This window comes from Triticum dicoccoides, chromosome 7B, assembly GCF_002162155.2.
Source record: "Triticum dicoccoides isolate Atlit2015 ecotype Zavitan chromosome 7B, WEW_v2.0, whole genome shotgun sequence".
Lineage (NCBI taxonomy): Eukaryota > Viridiplantae > Streptophyta > Magnoliopsida > Poales > Poaceae > Triticum > Triticum dicoccoides.
The window spans coordinates 486,287,125-486,296,842 of NC_041393.1; positions in this window are offsets into that span (position 1 = coordinate 486,287,125).

The following is a 9,718-nucleotide window of genomic DNA, read 5'->3' on the forward strand; positions in this document are numbered from 1 at the left end:
TGAACGTACACACGCACACCTATGAGCATCTCCGCGACACTGAGACTAGCCACAATGGAGAGTAACATACAGTAGTAACATACACATATCCCTAGACTATGTTACTACCTCAATAGTGGGTAGTAACATAAGTGTGGTAACATGCAAAGCTTCATTTATTAAGTTATAGATTCGTATTGCATTGGGACATGTGATGTTACAGTAACTAGCTAAATTACTAGTACTACATCTCTCCTCATTAACTCACTGCCACATAAGCAAATTTGCTGAGTTGGACTCGATGTTACTACCGAAGTTACCCCACTGTGGTTAGTCGTAGGCATAACATCTTGAGATTGATAAAGTCATCACAGATGCTCGTAGTCGACATGAATACATGGCATGTCTATCTTCCCACATTTGTGTAGCAATTTGTTGCCTAATGGTCAACTCTGGCCCTATAAACCTTGCTTGTTGCCTTTGTGCTCGAGTTGGTTGGTTGCTTCATGTCACATTCGGTATAATAAAATCACGAGCCCCTTGAGATAGTGCTAATTATGAAGGATGCAATGAGCTATGACAATGTATACTTGTAGCATCATCTAAATTTTTGAATCAACTCTTAAAGAGATTCAAAGTGTAACATCCCAATTTTTTAATTTTGATGTTATACATAGATTATTCATATGCATCCATGGTTTATTGCATTTTGTTGTTTTATTTTAGTTGCATTTTGATCCAAGAGGCCTTAAGCAACTCAAGGACCAATCTGAGAGAGTTGGAGGTTTCATAAAAATCCAATTTTAGTTTATCAAAATTTGGTATTTGGATCAAATTGTTTTTAAAAAAATACCAAATATTTTAAAATAATGAGAGAAGGTAATATGAGTTCTTCAAAATCAGTAGAAAAATATTGGAAATTGAATTTTGATTTTTTGAAGAGTTTATTTGATTTTATTTGCTAGTTTATTTATTTGTTAGCAGAGTAATTAGTACTATAATGTTTGTTTTTAGTTTAGGCATTTAAGCCCAGAAAAATATTCCCGAGGTCACTAATAAGGCCATATAGCTACGTGAATTTTTCTGAAATTTTTAGGATTTATTTTATGTGTTTTAGTCTCTCAAATTTTTTTTAAAATAAATTTCTCCAGAACTGGGCCGGCCTAGCCGAGCCAGTCCAGCCGGCCCAAGCCGCGCCGCTGCCGTCTTCGAGCTCGGGACGGAGTCCCGAGCGTGCCCGACACCGCCGCCGCCCGTGTCCACCTCGACCACGTCCGCCGCCGCCCCCTCCCGCAAGCCACACCGCCCCTCCCCTACACCTATATATAGCGCCGCCCCCACCCCTTTTCCCTCGTCCCGAGCCACCGTAACCACCGCCGTCGTCGCTTGCTGCCGCGCCGCCGCTGTCGCTAGTCGGCCGCCGCCGTGCCACCAAGTCGCCGCACGCCGGGCCGCCGCCTCACGTTGACACCGGAGCCCCGCCGGAGCCGCTGCCGATCGCTGGAGTTTCGCCGCGGGTTCTCTTCGGAAAACTGGTAAACCCTAGATCGGTTTATTTTACGGTTTTTCCGGTTCGTTCAGTTTAGTTTTCGTTTTTTCGGTTAGATCTATCTAGCGAATGTTCATTCGTTTAGATCTGTCAACGAATGTTTTCGTTCGTTAGTCTCTGTTAGTGGACGTTCGTCCGACAGATTTTTCTTTTTAGTTAATTTTTCGGCCAGGGACCTATCCATGAATATTTTCTTCGCAGATTAGCCCCTGATCTTTAAACCTTAATAACTTTTAGCTCGTTTGTCCAACTTAGACGAAACCAATGCCTAAATCTTCAGAGCGATCTCATCTATCCAGTAAACCAACTTGAACATGATTTTGACAATTTAAAATTTGCGTCTAGTTCAGATTAATATTTGATCTTGTTTAGTTTGTATCTTGAGTTTCGTAGCTCCGTTTGAGTTGATTCTTTTTGCAAATCATAGCTAATTACATGTACCTACTATTAAGATCTAATCCACATAAATATAATGTTGTTAGAATTTGTTTACTATTAGATTAGTTATTTGCTTGTTTTCGAGTTTTCTTTGGATCTTTTCTCAATTTCTCTTTACATCCTTTGCTTGATTGCTTATGTATGCTATTGTTTGTCTACGCTAGATTTTCCTGAGTGCGAAGCTTGTTACTACGAATCTCTAGAGTTTTCCGATCATCAGCAAGGCAAGTTACATTTTGATCATACTTTTCAATACCCGGTTTTTACTATGCATTAGTTTTGCCCCTCAAATATTTGCATGAGTAGGATTGGGAACATGTGGATTTGGTTGTAGTACTTGAGGTAGGAACCTATTACCTTTGATCACCCCTGGAATATATGTTATGCTCAATTATTGCATAGACATGCTCGTAGACGGGGATTGGATCGTGATGTACATGTAGGTTGTGAGAGATAATAATTTTGGACAACATTAAGGTGGCAACTTTAATACACACCTGTGTAGATTGGTTGCGGCACCTGGAGAAACTAGTGTTTGCCCTTGGGAATCCTGGAGTACCCGTGTGATTTTCCCTAGGTTCGCCATCCAGGCTCAAAGGGATCATATGATATTTCATGCCTAGAAACTTCCGTATGCAGCCACAAGCCATTATGGGCTCTGGCATAGTTGAGTAAGTTGTGTGAGCTCTTGAAGAGGTGGACTAGCAGATGTAGGGGAAAGTAGGTGTACCGGTCTACCCAAAGTTGAGAGTTAATACTTCAGAAAGACTATGTCTCGATCTTCCGATCATGGATGTGGTCGAGTCTTGTGGGGAAAAGTGCGCAACCTCTGCAGAGTGTATAAACTAATCATGGTTAGCCGTGTCCCCGGTTATGGACATCTTGAGTATCTAGAGGTGGATATTATTGTTGATCTCATCACTCTTTAATTAATGAATTGGGTTTAATGGTGATACTAGTTTAATGTTGGGATTTGAGTTGGAGGAACCTTCTCAAATATTGGTATGATTTTGTAGTAAATAAAATTTATTCCTTTGTTGTAGGGAAAAACTAGCTTTATGCAAAATATTAAACTTAGAGCCTCCACTAGCCAAATATGCCTGTAGATATAGTTTCTTGCATTCATTTGCTCTAAAGTGTAACTCGGCCAACATATTTCATGTGCTGACCTACACGGCTGCAACGTCTCATGTTGCAGACTTTACCAACAAAGAATAAGGTGTGAATAGGTCATTGTCGTGCACTCGGCTATGTCGTTGGAGTTTATGGACTCATTTATCTTTGAAGCTTTCGCAATTATTTTGTTTAGATGGCCTTCAACTATATTATTTGTGTAATAGATACTCTTTATGATGACCTCGATGTAATAAGTGCGTGATTGAACTCTGTTATAATTCCTCGAGTACTGTGTGTGTCAGCATACCGATATAGGGATGATACTTAAGCACAGAGACTTCAGTCATCATGGTCGCTACAAGATGGTATCAGAGCACACGCTGACTGTAGGACGCTACCACTAGGAAACGCCACATGATACTCTTTTCTGCTCATTTCTAATCCTCCTCTATTTCTACTCTATAGATGGCGGACCCCAGGAACAAGTTCACTCAGCCGGATGACGACACTCCTTTCAGACGACACTTGAAGGAAGTCACGAAGTATTTGAACATCAGACTACCAAGCTTCACTGGAACCTTCACCGTAACTTTACCGGAAGAGGAGCACTGGAGATCAATGTTTGTGTACCTAGGGGGACATTTGCGCCAACAATGGAGCCCATTGATTTTACCCTGGATGCACCAACTTGGAACTTGGGAAAGAGCATGGCAGCCCACATCACTTTTGGATGCATATGTGAGGTGTGCCACAAGGAGCTTGAAGACACTGTCTATCAGATATGTTGAAGCCGAGACGAGCAATGGGAGATGATTCGTACCAGGAAGGATGGATCCATTGCAGCATACATTCAGGAGATGGATCAACACATTCGTCGATATGAGAACCAGATGTGCACTATCATGAAGAAGAGCAAGAAGGTGATGAAGAGGAATATCGAGCTAGAAGAGGAACTCAAGTTGACACGCGATGGATATGAAGAAGAAATTGCTGTGCTACTGGAGAAGCATGAAGAACTGAAGAAGAAGCTAGGAATACTCGTGGTGAACTCAAAGCAAGAACCTGAAGTGGATATTCGATCGGAGGACCACATCATATTGGATGACATCGACACCGACAGTGATGCAGATGATGACAATGATGATGATTACGAAGACGAAGCTGGAGATGACATTATGGAGTCTTCCACCGATCAAATCTTCTAGACGACCACCATGTTACTAGTAGTATTCTTCCAAGTAGTTAGATCGATTGATTTGTAATAGTAGTTAGATCGTTTGTGTGAATCTTGTTTGATATTGAGTGGTGTGAATTGATTGTATTTACCTCATATGCATATGGGTAGTGAAATCTCTCATAGACCTTATTCTATTCTGTTTTCTCACCCCCTCTAACCCATCAGATGCCTCCGAGATGTGACACCGGATTCATTTTCCCACCGGAGCTCACCCAGTTGATCCAGCAATAGAATGCCTTGATGCGGATGTTGGTCCAGAACCAGAACCAAGGCAACAATAACAACAACAACAACAACAACAACAACAACCCGCCGCCACCACCCCCTATTGACAACCTAGCCCATTTTCTAAGGTTGAATCCCTGGTGTTCTCTAGCAGCACCGAGCCGATTGTTGCAGATGATTGGCTCCGCAAGATTGGGAGAGAGTTGACAACTGCTGGATGCACGGATGCGGAGAGAGTGCGCTTTGCCGCACATCAACTTGATGGACCCGCATCCTCTTGGTGGTATAATTTCACCACCACTTACCCCATAGCTACAGTTACATGGGATCAGTTTCAGCAGGGTTTCCGCACCGCACATGTTTCAGCTGGAGCCATGAGTTTGAAGAAGCATGAGTTTCACAACTTACGCCAAGGGAGTCGTACAGTGGGGCAGTATGTGGATGAGTTCAGTAAGCTAGCACGCTATGCCTCTAATGATGTGGCCACAAATGCCGCAAAGCAGGAGAAGTTTCTTGAGGGACTCAATGATGAGCTGAGTATGCAGTTGATGGTGGCAACCTTCAATAACTACAAGGAGCTGGTAGACAGAGCTCTCATGATAGAAGGCAAGCAGCAGCAGATAGACAACCGCAAGAGGAAGAATGGACATGGGAGGTACACTTCTGGAGCTCAGCAGAAGCCTTGCTATTCCCCGTACTAGGGAGGACACACTTATAACCATGGAGGGCATAACCATGGAGGACATTCACACAATGGATGAAGTTCACACAACCACAGTGGCCCTAAGATTGGTAATGGGAATGGAGGAAGCAACAGTCATAGCCGTTCCAACCCCGCGACACCCGCCAAGAATGATCTGAGTCACATTACTTGTTTCAAGTGCGGGAAGACCGGAAACTACGCCACTGAATGTTCTAAAGCAAAGAATGGAAATGGCAACAAAAGTTCTGGAAAGAAGCCCAACCCTTTCACCAGAGGTCAAGTGAACCACGTCAGTGTAGAGGAGATTGAGGAGCAGCCGGACGCAGTTGTTGGTAAGTTTTTGATTAATGCATTTACAACCCTTGTTCTTTTTTATACTAGTGCATCTCATTCATTCATATCAAGGGGATTTGTGGATAAGTTTAAGTTGCCAACCGTAGCCCTTAAGTCACCTATGTTAGTGAGTTCCCAGGAGCAGAGTACATGGCTAGTAGGGGATGTTATCAGTTTCCAATAACCATAGTTAGACATGTTTTCCCCACCAACCTTATTGTCCTGGAGGCACAAGGATTGGACGTGATCCTAGGCATGGATGGGCTATCCAAGTTTGAGGGAAACATCGATTGCGCCAGTAAATCAATTCTTCTCACCACACTAGAAGGAAAAAGGATCAAGTATGTGTCTAGGCATGCGTCGAGGAGGACTCAGGTGAATTCCCTATCGGGACTTGTTCAGGAGGAAGTACCAGTGGTGAAGGATTATCTCGATATATTTCCGGAGGAGTTATCAGGCATGCCACCGGACCGAGACATAGTGTTTCTGATCGAGTTGTTGCCAGGCACCGGACCAATATCAAGAGACCGTATCAGATGACCGCAAATGATTTGGAGGAAATTAAGAAGCAAATTAAGGAGTTACTGGAGAAAGGTTATATTCGACCAAGCTCGTCTCCTAGGGGAGCCCCAGTGCTTCTAGTTGAGAAGAAGGATGGATCTTTGAGGATGGTTGTGGATTATCATGCGCTGAATGAGGTGATGGTCAAGAAAAAAATACCCACTGCCGATGATCAATGATTTGTTTGACTAGCTGCAGGGAGCTAAGCTTTTCTCCAAGATTGATCTTTGATCATGTTATCACCAGTTGAAGATCCGAGAGCAGGATATACCTAAGACAGGTTTTACCATGAGGTATGGGCTATATGAGTATACAATTATGTCATTTGGTTTGACTAATGCCCCTGCATATTTCATGAGTATGATGAACAAGGTGTTCATGGAGTTCTTGGACAAGTTTGTCGTGGTGTTCATTATTGACATATTGGTTTTCTCGAAGAATGAAGAAGAGCACAAGGAACATTTGCGCTTGGTTCTTGAGAAGCTGAGTGAACATCAGTTGTATGCCAAGTTCAGCAAATGTGAGTTTTGGTTGAAGGAAGTTGGATTTCTCGGACATGCTATATCAGGAGAAGGAATAGCAGTAGACCCTACCAAGGTTGCATCTGTCACTGAGTGGTTGGCACCCACCTCAGTTGGAGAGATCAGAAGTTTTCTTGGACTCGTAGGTTATTATCAGAGATTCATTGAGAATTTTTCCAAGATCGCGAAGCCCATGACGGAGTTATTAAAGAAATACACCAAGTTTAAATGGACTAAAGATTGTGAGGCCAGTTTTCAGGAGTTGAAGAAACATTTGGTTATAGACCCAGTGCTGATTCTCCTAGACATACGTAAGGATTTCCAAGTATATTGCAACGCTTCACGTCAAGGACTTGGAGGTGTTCTTATGCAGGATGGAAGAGTTCTTTCATATGCCTCACGACAGCTTCGACCGCATGAGTTGAATTATGCTACGCGTGATTTGGAATTATCAGCCGTAGTGCATGCGCTCAAGACATGGAGACACTTTCTCATCGGTAACCATTGTGATGTTTACACGAATCATAAGAGTTTGAAGTACATCTTCACGCAGAAGGAGTTAAACCTCAGGCAAAGGAGATGGTTGGGGCTCATAAAGGATTATGACATGAGATTGCATTATCATCCAGGAAAGTCCAATGTCGTAGCAGATGTATTGAGCCGCAAGAGTTATGTTAACATGCTCAAAATCGGAGGATTACCTCAGGAGTTAGCCGATGACCTTTGAGAACTTTGCTTGGAGATAGTTCCGAGGGGTTATGTTGCGGCCCTGGAAAATCCAGTCCACTTTGCTGGGAAAGATCTGAGAAGCCTAGAAGAAGGACGAGGAGATTGCAGAGATAAAGGAAAGGATGAGTAAAGGAAAGGCTAAAGGTTTTCGTGAGGATGAGCACGAAACTTTATGGTTTGAAGATCGTATCTATGTGCCTAATGACCCTGAGATCAGGAAGTTAATTCTTCAGGAGGCTCATGATTCGCCTTATTCGATCCACCCAGGCAACACTAAGATGTATTTGGATTTAAAGGGGAGGTTTTGGTGGACAGGAATGAAGAAGGATATTGCTGAGTATGTAGCAGTATGTGACGTATGTCAGAGAGTTAAGGCAGAGCATCGGAAACTAGCAGGGTTACTTCAGCCTTTGTCGATACCCGAATGGAAGTGGGATAAACTTGGCATGGATTTCATCATAGGATTACCCAGGACCCGTTCAGGCTATGATTCTATCTGGGTTGTAGTTGACCGCTTGACCAAGGTAGCCCATTTCATCCCCGTGAAGACAACATATACGAGTGCTAAGTTGGCGAAGATATACATGACCAGGATCATATGTCTGCACGGAGTTCCGAGGACTATCATATCAGATAGAGGAACACAATTTACTTCAAAGTTTTGGAATCAGTTGCATGAAACTTTGGGTACCAGGCTAGGGTTCAGTACAACCTTTCACCCGCAGACAGATGGACAGACTGAAAGAGTCAATCAGATTCTGGAGGACATGTTGAGAGCTTGTGCGCTAGATTATGGATCTAGTTGGGATGATAACTTACCCTATGCAGAGTTCTCTTATAACAATAGTTATCAAGCCAGTTTGAAGATGGCCCCTTTCGAAGCTTTGTACGGAAGGAGGTGCAGGACACCATTATCGTGGGATGAGGTTGGAGATTGAGAGTTGTTTGGACTAGACTTAATCAAAGATTCTGAGGAGAAGGTTAAGTTGATTCGAGATAGACTCGGGATAGCCCAGTCTAGGCAGAAGAGTTATGCAGATACCAAACGCAAGGAGGTAGCCTATGAAGTCGGAGACAGAGCATATCTTCGCGTGTCCCCACTTCGAGGAGTTAAGCGTTTTGGAGTCAAAGGAAAGCTAGCACCACGATTTGTGGGACCATATAGAGTGTTGGAACGTATGGGAGAAGTTGCCTACAAGTTGGAATTACCCGAAGGTTTGTCAGGAGTTCATGATGTGTTTCACGTTTCCCAGTTGAAGAAGTGCCATGCAGAGATGGCTGACATTCCTCTGAGAGATACAATGCCACTAGAAGTGATTCAGTTGGATAGTGATCTGACCTATGAGGAGAAACCCATTAAGATTCTCGAGTTTTCAAGCCGAGTTATCCGCAGCAAAGTCATCAAGTTTTGCAGAGTTCAGAGGAGCCACCGTACCGAGGAGGAAGCTACCTGGGAGCAAGAAGAAGACCTCCGCAAGGACCACCCACACCTTTTTGCTGACCAACCCGAATCTCGAGTGCGAGATTCATCTTAAGGGGGGTAGGTTTGTAACATCCCAATTTTTCAATGATTTATTGCATTTTGTTGTTTTGTTTTAGTTGCATTTGATCCAAGAGGCCTTAAGCAACTCAAGGACCAATCTGAGAGAGTCGGAGGTTTCACAAAATCCAATTTTGATTTATCAAAATTTGGTATTTGGATCAAATTGTTCTTCAAAATTCTTTTCCCAAATATTTTAAAATAATGAAAGAAGAAAATATGACTTCTTCAAAATCAGTAGAAAAATATTGGAAATTGAATTTTGAATTTTTGGAGAGTTTATTTGATTTTATTCGCTAGTTTATTTATTTGTTAGCGGAGTAATTAGTACTATAATGTTTGTTTTTAGTTTAAGCATTTAGGCCCAGAAAAATGTTCACGAGGTCACTAATAAGGCCATATAGCTACGTGAATTTTTATGGATTTTTTAGGAGTTATTTTATATTTATGTTGTGTGTTTTAGTCTCTGGAAAAATTGTTTTTTTCAAAAAACTTCTCCCGAGCTGGGCCGGCCCAGCCGAGCCAGCCCAGCCGGCCCAAGCCGTGCTGCCGCCGTCTTTAAGCCCGACACTACCGCCGCCCGTGCGCGCCTCGGCTACGTCCGCCGCCGCCCCCTCCCACAAGCCACCCCGCCCCTCCCCTACACCTATATATAGCGCCACCCACCCCCTTTTCTCTCATCCCGAGCCACCACAACCACCGCTGCCGCCCGGAGTCTCCGCCGTCGCTTGCTGCCGCACCGCCACTGCCGCTAGTTGCCCGCCGTCGCACCGCCGAGTCGCCGCAC